The sequence below is a fragment of the Fistularia commersonii genome, chromosome 7 (genome assembly GCF_037954325.1).
Source record: "Fistularia commersonii isolate RoL2024-O1a breed Wild chromosome 7, RoL_Fcom_v1.0, whole genome shotgun sequence".
Classification (NCBI taxonomy): Eukaryota; Metazoa; Chordata; class Actinopteri; order Syngnathiformes; family Fistulariidae; genus Fistularia; species Fistularia commersonii.
In genome coordinates, this window is record NC_141290.1 from 6,691,467 (window position 1) to 6,704,527 (window position 13,061).

General features: G+C 51.1%; 1 protein-coding gene across 2 annotated transcripts in view; it reads left to right on the plus strand.

Moving 5' to 3' along the window:
• The window catches only part of plxnb2b (plexin b2b), a 101,018-nt gene that overhangs the window by 16,554 nt on the left and 71,403 nt on the right, over window positions 1–13,061 (plus strand). Inside the window, exon 2 of one of the 2 annotated variants that reach the window (XM_086149420.1) lies at window positions 5,596–5,782. The exons of the other annotated variant lie outside the window; for it this stretch is intronic. The gene's annotated coding sequence lies outside the window, so the exon portion shown is untranslated. The remainder of the gene's footprint in view (window positions 1–5,595; window positions 5,783–13,061) is intronic. 2 annotated transcript variants of the gene reach the window in all.

Below are 13,061 nucleotides of genomic sequence, written 5' to 3' on the forward strand. Positions count from 1 at the left end.
ACTTCCAGATGGCGCTCAGCAGAAAGAATGTGCTTCTTGACACACTCTTTTGCCTCTCTCCCTTTTTATTTCCTAGCGCCCCTCCCTCCATCCGGTGTGTCGGCTCGGGTTCGGGTCCAGAACATGCGGCGTGAGGCGGCGAGGGGGGGGAGGGGAAGGTGCTGAGAGAGCCAGGAAGGCAGACTGAGACTTGAGAGGGGAGCCCTGGAATGTCAGATGGTACTTTCAGCTTGTGTGTGTGTGTGTTGTGAGAACACACATCTCAGTGATCGTCTGCACCTAGAATATTTGCGAATCCAAGTTTAGTTTTTTTTTGTTTCCCCCCCCCCCCTTTCTTTTTTCAGCTAGCGAATCATAAAAATCTCGTTTGGAGCAACAATAGAGCCTGGCTGTCGGCGTCTCTCCGTGCCGTTCGGATTGATGGACGGTCAATTTCAGCCGCGGGAGATAATCACAACATGTCAGCCTCCGCCGATCCGAGGTCTTATCTGTGCCTGCCCACTGCAAGCGCGCCACAAATGACCACAGGGACAACAAATTTCTCTTTATTGTTCCAAAGCCCCGGCAGGAGGAGGGGATGCGGGTAGCATACTGAGCTTTGCGGGGTTGGACCGCCGAACCCTGCGCCTCCTCTCCGGTCGTACCATCTGATGGGGAAAAGTTTCCAGAATAATGATGGGGCAGATTAATATGAGCCGTCTCTTTGGCCATTACTGTGAGGCATTACACTAACTGTAATCCTGACGTTGTCTGGAGGAATTTAGAGTTGTTTCAGTTTCGCCGTCGAGCGCGACAAAGACAAATGACTTATTCCGAGTGTTTTGCGTGTGACCCCCTATCTCTCCCCCCCCTCCCCCTTCGCGATTTCTCGCATCCGGCCCTCCGGCTAAAGGTCTTGCGAGAGGTTATTTTCTCCGGCGTGAGCGGCGCTAATTGGGGCCGAATGGCAAGCTGTTGTAGCAAAGAGTGATAGAAAGCAGCGGGTCGGGGAGGCTCGCCGCCTTCCCCGCGCGGGCAGATTACACTGTCTGCTTAATGTACCCTCCTCTGATACAAATGGAGGGTGGTTATAGCATCGGGAGCGACGCTCGGCCTGTCAGAATCTCCCTCTGAAGGACGAGAGCAAAATGAAGAGTGTGAGAATGCATCCCGGAAAGCCAGTCCCCCCCCCCCCCCCCCCCCCCCCCCGACGGCGTGGGGCTAAAAGCATGATTACGAAAGAAGCAGCTTTCTGTTTCATTAACGTGCACGGGGGCACGTATAGACAGGCGGGAGTTCTTTGGAGGACCTATGAATTTCTACACCGAGCTCGGAAATACGCGGCATATAGGAACTAAATGTCAGAGTGGACGTTACAGCATCTTTAACCAAACACTCCGGCGGGGGCCTCGCTTGGCATTTCCTCTTTGAGCAGAATCTCGTCACCCAAAAGCGGCGAGATCTGCCGCCGCCCGTACAGAATGGGGAAAACGCGACGCCTTCGTCGACTCCCCCGACGCTCCTGTCATTTCTACTTCTCTGGTTTCCACGCAGTTGTAAAGAGAAGACACTCTGGGGTTAGGGATGATTATTCCGTGTTTTTTTTTTTTTTTTTATGATTTATTTATTTTTGTCTCCGTAATTAATCACTGGAGGGATCACATGGTTTTTCCACCCCCTTCACAATGGGATGTCACACACGACAGGCTTGCAAATAGTCTCGCCGCCGTTGGCAGCGAGTCCGAAACCCCCCCCATCTATCCATCTGCCCGGATGGAGGAACGAGCCAGCAACTTTAGCCAAAGTTTGGGGTTTGCGGGAGAGGAGGAACATCTTCTGGACCTGTTGAATGCAAAGAAGGAATAACTACAATAAGGATGCAGAAGGATCACTTTCGCTCTCAAGTCAAGGCTAGTCCGAGCGAGCCGGCAAACGAAATGGCGACGTTTGATAATGCGGTTTCATTTCCGGCGGATTAAACACTCTGGGTTTGGGAGTAAATTGAATTAAGCAAGTGATTTGGTAATCCAAGTCATAATAATACCGCCGGTTTTATTTTGGAGTCTTTTGAAAAGCGCCCACGCAAAGCGACGCACTTAGCGGGGGGGGGGATGAGGGGAAGCCTCATTGTGTTGCCTGACTACAAATACTATTATGGTGACTCCCTGCCAAAGGTTGCGGGCTCTTCGAGCACCTACGGATGGTTCCTTTTTGAATCACGGTCCTCCCTCCCAGAGAGATAGCAAGAAAATGCCAACCCATTGGCGCTTGTTGAATCCTTCGATTATTAGCTTTTTTTTGCAACGTCCTAAGAAGAAGGGAAGCGACGGCGTCCGTGCGCTGCCTCCAGAACACACCCCTAACATCTGTCTTCCACAAGTCTGTAGGGTTTGCCATTAAAACCTTCACTCCCCCCCCCCCCCCTCCTTTTTAGGTAGCCGTCGCAGCTGCTGAACGATTTCCTCTCACTGGGAGTCTCCTCCGAGTCACCGCGGCGGTGTCAAACCAGGCTCCTATTTAAGCTCATTAAATGTTTCCAAGAGAATGGGAAATCAATGGCGCATACCGCGCTGGAGAACTTTTCTCTTAATTTAATTTCCCCTCCCCCTTATCTGTTTGCACATCTTTTTTTTTTTTTTTTTTCACCCCCTCCCCTACCATTCTCACTTGGCATTCCTTCTCAAGGAGACGGGGTTCCTGGTAGCTCCTTTCCATGCAAGCTAATGTTGATTAGCGCTCGCCACGCCGGCATGGACTCGGAGCCGCCACGCCGCGATGCGTCACGCTTCCTTCGCTGCAGCCGTCATGACTTTCAATTGTTGTTCTTTTTTCCTATTTTGTGTTAAGGGTTTGTGTGTCTGGCGATGCTTTGTGCTGCTGAAACTGCCCGGGGAGGGGGTTGAGGGGGGGTCAGGGCACACACACCTCCTCTGGAGTTCCTGTAATTGCTCTTGAGGGGCCTCTTCTTTGGCTCTGAACCACTCTCTATTATTCTCACACCGTCTATGTCCTTTGCTCTTTGGCCTCCATCTTTTTTTTTTTTTCCTCTCTAATCTCCCCCCCCGTATGTCTCATTATGGCCGATCCCACGTGGCCGACGCGTGAATTCTCCTTACTCACCCAAACACATCCACGGCTACTCAGCGTTTTTCCCGAGCTGCCTGTCATTTGAGCGTGTGTGTGTGTGTGTGTGTGTGTGTGTGTGTGTTTTTTTTTTTTTTTAAAAATGCTATCTGCTTTAAAACAGCTTTGCTAATGCCGTTTGGCCGAGAAGTGAAAATAATAGCGCCGTCACAGTGTTTCGCTCCGGCGCGAAAAGACAGCTTCTCCGCTGTGTTCCCGGTTCCTGGAGCCCATTTTTCATAGCATCCTGATTCTTCTGCTCCTTTTGTATGCTCCGGCCGGAGCCACAGGTTCCATACTTTTTTTTTTTTTTTTTTTTTTTTTTTTTTTTTCCCCCATCCAAGCTCACCCTGCGGCTGGTCACACAATAGCCCCACCTTGTTTGCTCCCGGGCTCGGGGCTGCACTTTGAAGGATAATGGATGTGGCCGGTTGCAGCTGCTCGGCAGCGGGGCGCTATCATCGGAGTTATCTAAGGGCCTGAGTGGCCTGTGATGAATGGCTGGGAGCCGTGTCTCCACCGATCAATAAGCCACTAGCACCCAGATGAGCCAGATGCCCCCTCGCCTCTGCGCTTCCACACATACATCTCCCTCTCATAATCTTGCGCTGTTTGTGAACTTTCCCTCCCAATTCACGGCCAGAGAAGAGCCATTGATCTTTTATCCTTGGTTTGTTTTGAATAAAGGGCCGGCATCTCCTCTCCACCCAACCGTGCCGGGAGGATTCTGACAGCCGTTATTGCTACGCGGGGCGCGGAGCGCACAAACATTACGTTCGGCCTGATCGAAGTTCTGTAATCGGAGAGGGGGCGTGGAGGGGGGAGAACGCTCCGGAGATACCGAGGATACTTTTTGCAGGGATAATGGAAGCCGGAGTCCGGGGACGACGTGCACGCCCCGAATGAAACCCCTGGCGTGCTCCAGACTCACCTGTTTGGGCCCGTTTAAACAGTCGCCGAATGGTTGCAGCTGAAATGTGCAATTTGTAACACACTCGCAGAGCTAACGCCTGTATACAGGAGGTCCTCTGGATCTGGCAGAAATCTGTTCCTAATGCAATTATTCTTTTTTTTTTTTTTTTTTCCTTCTTTTTTATTTATTTATTTTTTTATGTAATTTTATTATTATTTTATAATTATTTTTATTATTATTATTCTGCAAGTTGGAACTCTCATACCGTACTATACATTCCTACCTCTATGCGTTTATCACCCTTCCAAGCATTTTATTAGATCTGATTTAACTTCTGTAGCTTTCCACTGCCATCAGAAGAGTCCGACTCGCGCTCGGAGCCGCAACGAAGGGCGAAAAGTTTCCAAAAAAACAACACAAAGAAAAACCAATGTTCTACCAGCCAATGTTAACCAAGCCGTCTTCCTTCTATAGCGTATATATCCGCTAGCCAACTAGCTCCTGCGTGAAATTTGTTATAACGTTGCAAATGTGTCCGTCCAAAGGATGAAACAAGACTTTGTTAGTAAATTTATGGAAGTTGGCGATGTGAACACGAAACGGTGTAGGTCGAGGATGTCGTAAACCGAGGACTTCCCGCATGTTGGTTTACGGTGTGTGTATATATTTTTTTATTCCTCCGCTTTCTTTCTGCCGGCCAGGGATTTGCACAGAAAAGAACATCAGCAGAGCCAAATGCCAAATGGAAATATCTACCCCTCCTCACTTTCTCCCCTCCAGGGACTCTGGGTACTCCTCGTCTTCCACCTCGTCTCTCACCTCCCTCCCTCCGCCGCTCTGATCTCCCCTCTGATCTGCCGTCATCTCTGTCACAAAGAGCAGACTCCGAGGCTGGTAATTGCGTGTCGGCCGGCCGCCACACCTGTTGCTGTCAAGAGCGGCGGTGTGGGAATGAGGGGAGAGCTATGCCCTCTGCACCCCGACGCTCCAGCCCCTCCCCGCCCGCCGCCGCCGCCGCCGCCTAAGCTGCAGGTGTAAACACTTCTGCTTGGGGCGGGGAGTCGTGAGTAATGGCGGAGCCGCGTAAAATCAATGTTAAATAACGAGCGGCGGAGACCGGGCCACTGTCCATTAGCCCCACGCTAAAGGAGTTTGGGGCCAAAACGTAGTGCTTCGACACACCGTGCTGAGAGCTGACGCTCAGGTGACGACTAATAGGTTTACACCGCCGTCCGATGAGGAATTCATTTAGGTGTCCGGGAGAGTTAGCTTGATGCTTTGCTCGCTATTTGTCCGAGCTCTTAGTCGCCCCATGAACCGAGACGCGGCAAAAAAAAAAAAAAAAAGAGCAGGGCCACAGATGTTCACCGACGCCCCGACGTTGACCCGAAAGCCCGGGTGGTGGGAGCGTGCGCGGCGTGAGGCGCTCCCCGAGTTGTTGGGGTTTATATATAACCTTGAGCTTCACCTCCAGAGTGCCCGTTTCCTGTAAACATATGTGAGCCTTCTCTAAAAGCTGGCTGCCGTTTTACCCTCCCTGATCCTCTCCTCTCTCCCCCCCCCCTCCCCAACCCATGCAGAGCCCGGGCCCTTAATGAAGCTGGGGGTCAGCGACGGTGTCCGGCTAATTGGCCAAGTTTGCCCGGGGCCCCGGCCGCTCGTGATTGAAGTGTCCGGCGAGGGTTCGCTGTGCAGCCGCCGCTGCGCCCTTCTCTGTTTCAGTCCAGCAGCCAAGACGCTCCCTGCTCTCCCTTCTGCCTCTCCCTAGTGAGTACCACCCGGGGGTCATCCCGTTCTCACTTTCATTACAGATATTTGTGCAGTTTTTCTTCACAGAAGCCACTCTGTCATTTTTTTTTTTTTTTTTTTTTTACCCTCCTGTTCTCGTTTTCAAAGTTTCTGTTTTTTTTTTTTTTTTTGGGGGGTGGGAGGTGGCATTGTTAGACTTCCATTACAACACTTGGTCCCGGTTATTTTTTTTTTTCACTTTCCTTGGCTCGCGCCACCCTCACACACTCCCGTCTCCTCACTTGCCACAGTGGGATTTAGGCAATTACCATGGTCCCCTATTGGCCAACATCCAGCAGAAACCACCTTGCAGTCCCTATATTTTGCTCACAATGGCCCAAACTGTATCACACAGTTTTGAGTTAACAGAAGGGGTTGGAGGCGACGGCGTGGGGGGGGGCGGGGAGTGCCTCTAATTAGTTGAGCCTCCACTTTTCCACTGGTTAAGGCAGTTCTGGCTCCAATTGTTTGGCTGTCAGCACAGAAGTAGAGGTAGCAGGGCGATAGCAAGCCTCGGGGAGAGGACCGAGACGAGGAAAGGGAGTCGGGCTGAGGCTCCCGCTACGTCGCGGATAGGTAGCGGGCAGGACGGGTACCTTTGCGCCGCAGCGAAAGCCGCTTTTGTTGACGTAGTGCCCTTTCCGGCTTGTAAACGGTCAAGGCGGTGAAACCTTGATATTTGCATAGGCAGCTAATGCTCTAATTAGATGTCAAGTCTCGAGCCGCGGGTCCGAATCGGTCGCTGCAGTAGGTCGATTGTTTACCAAGAGGAGCGGGGCATCAAGTGTGCCATGATGAAGATCCCCAGCAATTACTCTATGGCATTAATCATTTTACAGAGACAATGGCGAGCTTTTTTTTTTGTAACGGTGAAGGATATTAGCTGGCGGATTAAAAAGTTCTTGTGATTACCGCCGGACCGTTTTCATGTTCTCGAAAGCTGCGGGTGGTTTGTCGTCGTGCGGCCGTTCCGGAGTCTTCTGAGCCGCGTCTGATGCCCGCATTCAGTCACCCTTCCTGTAATCACCTGTTTGCTAAGGTCGTAATTGTTTTTCTCCACTTCAAATCCCATTTCTTTCTTGTGCTTCTCAGCGCACTCTTTAGTGATGGATTTTATAGTCGCCAAGACTGCATTTTCTTCTGTTCCTTTTTTTATTTTTTTTTTAAATCAGCAAGGTCTCTGGGTTTCATTGCGGTCTCAGAGCGGCGCCTTCCAAAGCTACATATCAGTAATTTTTTTGGCAAATAAGGAAATCCTTGGCTGCGCCGGCACATCCGACCCCTTAGCGTCAACAAAATCTGACAACGGCAAGAAATCGCCCAAACGGTCCTGAAAATCGACAACGCGACTCTCTTGTGTGTTTGTCGGGCCCGGAGGCTTCGTCCCGGGGCGAATTCTGTCAAATTCTGTCGTGTTGTCGTGAACTCCGGGCTCCCCTCCAGGCAGGGGCCATGTTTTTACAACTTCCCGCTGATGCCCCCAAGAGCCCGTTTTGTTTTTGGCTCCGCTATCTACGTATTTTATTTTCCGCCCAAAAAAAAAAAAAAAAACCCGACCCCTCTGTTGTCGCCACACTCCGTTTCTGTAAAGTAATGATGCGCTTCTTGGTATCCATGGGCGATAAGAGGTTGTCAATCACTTCACCCTCGAGGGTCCGCCCAGCTCAGCCTGTACTTGGTGATGAACAGTTTAGGATGCGCGGTTCTTCTTTTTGCCGGTGTCCTATTTTCGTCGCAATCATGGTGGTGCGACACGTTTTACGAGCGTTACTTCCGAGCACGAAGCGATGTACTCATCTTACACCCCTGCGTTTTATTCTTCACATGCTTCCTTGACAAACTTAATGGCAACGGTCAGCGAGGGCTATTGCACAGGCGGTAATGCATTTGATGGGAAATATTTCAGTGTTTTGTTCAGAACATAGCTTATAGCGACGCGCTAACGGTGACATGTTTGAAGTTCGTTCAGGTTAATCAAGTACGGGGAAAGCTGTCCGACATCAAAAGTCTCTTCTTTGATATTCAAAGTGACTCAGAATTTAAACTCTGTATCCCGGGACATGAAAGTGAATAATTCATTTGTCACACTCAATCAAAGTGGTGATCCGAACTTAAACGTCTGTGATCTCCGGAAACTCTGAAACTGCCACGGCGCAATAGCCCGTCAGATGACAAATCGTCTTTTCAGCCCAAAGCCCTTTGCCATGCTTAGACCTATGGATCGGTTAAGAGTTCTACAGCACACCTTTTTTTTTTTTTTTTCTTTTTTAAGGCTTCAAAAGTTCAGCGTTAGGCAAGACAATGCCGGGACACTGGCTTTAGAACACAAGGATTCGGTTCCAAATGCTCGTAACTCCACGCTGACGTCGCGCGCTGTTTGCAAGCCCTGATCCAGGGCCTCCCACGGAGCACGGCAAATGCCATGTCCTTGCAGTACCAAAATAATATCCCGACTCATCGCTCCTTCCCTTCCTCCCCTGAGCCCCCCCGCCGACCCCCCCAACCCCCGCCTTCGGCGAGATACCGCCGCCGTCCAGTTTTCCGTCGCCTCCTGTGAATATCCAAGCTGTCGAGGCCGGACAGGCCCAGAGCGCTACGCTTGCCAGGGCTCAGTTGGAACAGATCCGGCCCCTCCAGGCCCTCCTCTACCAGCCCCTGCAAACCAGACCCGCCCTGCACAATTGTCACCTAATTACCAAGTGCTCAGGATCACCACGGCGGAGTCCCTTTGTACAAACTCGGGTGGCGCCGCGACTGCTCGTTCTTTCCGGCGCGGGCTAGCTTCAAGTGCTCGGTAGCGTCCTTGAGCAGTTCGCCGAATTGGCGCGAATCACCATTTTTTTTTTTTTTTTTTAAGTAGCGTTGCGAGAATTTCTCTTGATCCTGTGAATGCTTTTGTTTGCGCCCGCCGCCCACCCCTTACGATTTGTGGATTATACCTTTTGCTTTCAGCGGGTAGCCTATTTTTCCAGCGCCGCCGTGATGTAGAGGTTATCGTTCTGGTCTGAGATGAGACTGTCGAGTTAATCACCCATCTACGCTCGCTGGAGCCGGGAAATCTGTCAGCCGGGATTTTTTTTTTTTTTTGGGAACATAAGCTAAAACAGCCAGGCTCCCTTTAAGGGGAGGCGTGCTGCAGGCGAGCCTCTCAAATAGTTTCATGTCAAATCCACAGACATACAAATCTCCCCAATGATCTGCCAAGTTTCTGTGGCATTCACTGGAGCAGCAATAGCAGAATTTCACACTCCTGCCTCAAGCTCCGACACCCCCCCGCCCCTCAGCCATCAACTGGACGCCGCTCAGCAGCTGAGGGTGATGGAAAACATCTGTGAGAGCCGGAGTGTACGCGGAGGGTTTCATGCGCTCGCTAGATAAGAGACCGTGTTTTCAGAATCATTTTTTCCATGCAACATCGACTTGAAGTGGTTGACTGCTTGAATGGAATATGAGTGTAATTAGAACATCCATTTTTTTTTTCTTCCATTTTTTATTATTTTGGGGGGCTGCACGACGCCGTAGGTTCGCAAGCCAACGACGAGCGGGTGCGGGGATGGTGGAGAGTGTGTTTGGGGACACAAAGGGGAAGGAGCAAATGGGGAAATGAAAGCAGCTGATTGTTGACTTGGGTTTCCTGATCTGCTTCCCCCTTCGTGCAGCGATGATGTCGCGTTTGTATATTAACAGAATGACACCTTGACAAAAAAAAAAAAAAAAAAAAGTGATTCAGCGAGTCCTGTGGTTGCTTCACTGCAGCTGCCAGAGATGTGCATGCCCAGAGCCACTGAAGTCTCTTTTTATTTGGGTGTGCTGAGCAATATAAATAATGAAATGGAGCCAGTAATTGGTGGATCTCGGTAATTAGGACCAAGCTGTCAGTTTGCGACGTTGCCTCAGTTTAATGGCGCCGCAGCAAGGCCAGTAATTACCATTATCTATGGGAGTTGTTGACACAACAATAATCCCGTTCTTAACCAGGGTAGTGGGGATTATGGTAGCTGTCCCCATTTTCGAGAAGATTTACCAAGGACAATAAAATATAGACTCGGAGTCCGCGTGTCCACCGAACAGCCAGCACCCGACTGGGTTCCCGCTCTCTAGTTGGCTATCGATCGGGCTAGTCCATATTTTCATTAGCCAAAAAGGTTGACCCTCCGCCCCCCCCCCCACCACCACCACCGGAAGCTGTGTGACGCCCGACCATAAACAGCATTATCAACTATCTCAGCAGGTTTCCTAATACCCCTGTAATCCTGTCATTTCATTCATGGATACCAACGGGGTTAGTCTGCGCCCGGAGCGCATCTGCCCGCCTGTCTCGGCTCCTCTGTGTGAGAGATTGGATTCCCCCGACCCCCCCCCTACCTGCTATACCCCCCCCCCCTCACACACACACACACACACACACACACACACACACACACACACACACACACACGAGTCTTGGCCCATCTCCTTTCAGATCTCCATAGTGTAAAATGGGCTGACTTGACCAGATGATCTATAGGGGAGGGGACAATGGCACTGTATATCCCATGTAGGGGATGATTCCCATTTGTGGATAATAACTTGCCCCCGCCAAAGTGACATATCCGTTCATCTGGCTCGGGACTTACAAGCGCAGCGTTTCTCCCGCGAGATGAAGAGAGCGAAAGGTCCCGAAGAAGCCGAGCGGCGGGGTGACATTTCCTCTTCTCGCCGTCCCGCGAAGTAATGAACCCCGCCGGAAGCCGCCGTTGCTTTTATGCAAAGGGCGGGGGGGGCGTGATTATTGGGTTGAGGGCGACACGCAGGTGAGAAAAGGGTGGATGAGCCGCTGTTGTTCACCCATTCCGTCAAACAATGTCGGAAGTGAATTAAACATGTGGCGCAACGGACACCCGAACATATCGCGAAGCGGGGAAAATGGCTTTTTAAGTAGGCTATTTATGACGAGCACGTCGTATTTATTTGATTATAATAAAACCTCCATTATGCTCGGAGAGGACGGCGTGCGGAGCGGAGGCCGGCGGAGTGCAGTTCAATGTAATAACCGCGCGTCTGCACCAAATGAGCCACGGCGAAGAACGGGACTCGTGCAGATATTACTTTCCTTTCTCGGGGTGCTCGGATCCAGTGATGTGCTTCGCGAGGAGTAATAAAGAAATATATCTGTTTTTATTGTACCTAGGCGACGGAGTTATGTTTAGAGCTCGTATAAAGAGCCGCAACATGGTGTAAAATGATATTATGGCCCATTAGGTGGGGGCACGAGCTAAGCATCGCTCGGAGTAACTGAGGACCGGGGGGTAATGGGGCCGCGGCGTATTGTCTGCGATCTGCTTTTTCACTTCTCGCTGATTGAATAGTCCACATCGCTGACACTCCATCTTCCAGGGAACCAGGGTAGATGAGGTGATTTTGGCTGAAGACATCACTCTGTCAGACTCAGAGATAAGAGAATAGGGTGCGGAAATTGGAAGGGGGGGCGGCTTCTGAAATCTCAAGCAAAGGTGACATTCAGGAATGGGAGCTAGTTTGGTTGTGGAAGGGCTCATTTGAACTTTGGTTGTTGTTGTTGTTTTTATGCGTCTGTGTGTTGAGATGAGTGGCGGGGGAAGGGGTCAGAATCACAACATTACCTTCGCCTCCGACCAAGACAAGGTCAGGGGAGGTCTGCGCGATATGATGAGCGATTTTGAATTATAGCGGTGTATCTTCCCGGCGTGTACCGGTCCTGCCCGGAACCGAACCCCCGACCGTAAACTCGGCTTCACCTCTATCCGCCGCCGCCGCCGGCGTCCCCCCCCCCCCCCCGCGTGCCCTTGCCGTTTTTCTGTTGAATAAACGAGGCATTGTGCAGAGCGGCATAGTTTATCTGCTCTCCTGCGCAGCCGGCGCGGGTGCTCGGGAAGTAATCTGAACCAAGCAGGCCAAGAATTCCAGGCATCCTGAATGGAACCAGATGTGTGTTTTTGTTCGCTCTGTCTCACACCGGATTGTGTTGGGTTTTCATCTTTGCTCACTAATAACACAGACACAAACGGGGGGGAAAAAAAAAAAAAAATGTGCCTCTGGGTACATAGTGCACGTACGCTTGCACAACAACAAACAGCGTGCAGGGCAGCCTGTCCTCCATAACCAGATAATATGATAAGAGATGGGATCAGGCAGAAATGGCCACCGCTGTCTTGTTTGTGTTAGCGCCGCGCCGGTTCAGCAGTGCCCGAACGCGGCGCACACATCCCGCTATCCGCCCGTCTGTTACCTCACTTTCCGTCGGTATAAAATAATAACAATAACCTTAAAACATGCGCAGGTTTATCGGTTTTAGTGTGTAACACGCTCTGACCGGAAATTTGGCTCTAACAGTCTTCCTTAATCTGATCCCGCCGCAGGAGCTCTTCATTGTTTCTTGGAAAAAAAAACAAAAAAAAAAACAAAAAAAATGTCGTCGTCCGCGTCTTTCAATCGCAAACGAGGGGGTTTGCTCGGAAAAGAAAGGCGTAAAACGATAGGAAAAGGTTTAAGGTTTAAATACCAAAGAGAAAAACCCTACTGAAGAGTGCAAGAAGCACAGAAGCTCCCCCTCATGTTTGTTTGGTCATTTCCCTGTTTTTCTTATCTCGCTGGAAATATTTAATGGTCAACTTGACCCTGCGTTCTCTGACTTCTTGCAGCCACATTGCATAAGTGTTACCCCCCCCACACGGCCCCCTGGGGTTGTGGCGGCAGAGGAAGGGGGGGTTACATGGTATGCTCGCCCTGAATCTACTGCGCCGCCGAAGTCTTGTTTCTCTCTGGCCCGTGCTCAGCTGTACCATCAAAGGAAGTGCTGTTCGTTGCTCAGTGTTTTTCTGGCAGGAATGCGTGACTAAGTGTGTGTGTATGTGTGTGTGCGCGTGTGTGTGTGTGTGTGCGGGCTTGTTGTCTGAACATGTCTGCGTGTATCAGCCATCACCACAGGAAATGACCAGCAGTTTTGCTTTGAAGTCCCAGCAGAGTTTTTCATTATGCCCACTATCTCCGGAGACATGAGGCGACCCCCCCGCCGCCCCCCCCCCCCCCCCCCCCGCCGTCCCCGTCGCTCCCTTTCCAACCCCCCTTCCCACTTACACCGCCGATGCTCCGCGCTCGCCCTCAGACGCTCCTCACACCCGCGCCGTGCCGCCAAACGCCTGTTAGAATGCAGAACAAGCACCTATTAGCATAGAGTACGGGAGTAGCGGCTGCCAGGGGGCACAACCCCCTCCGCGCACACACACACACACACACACAC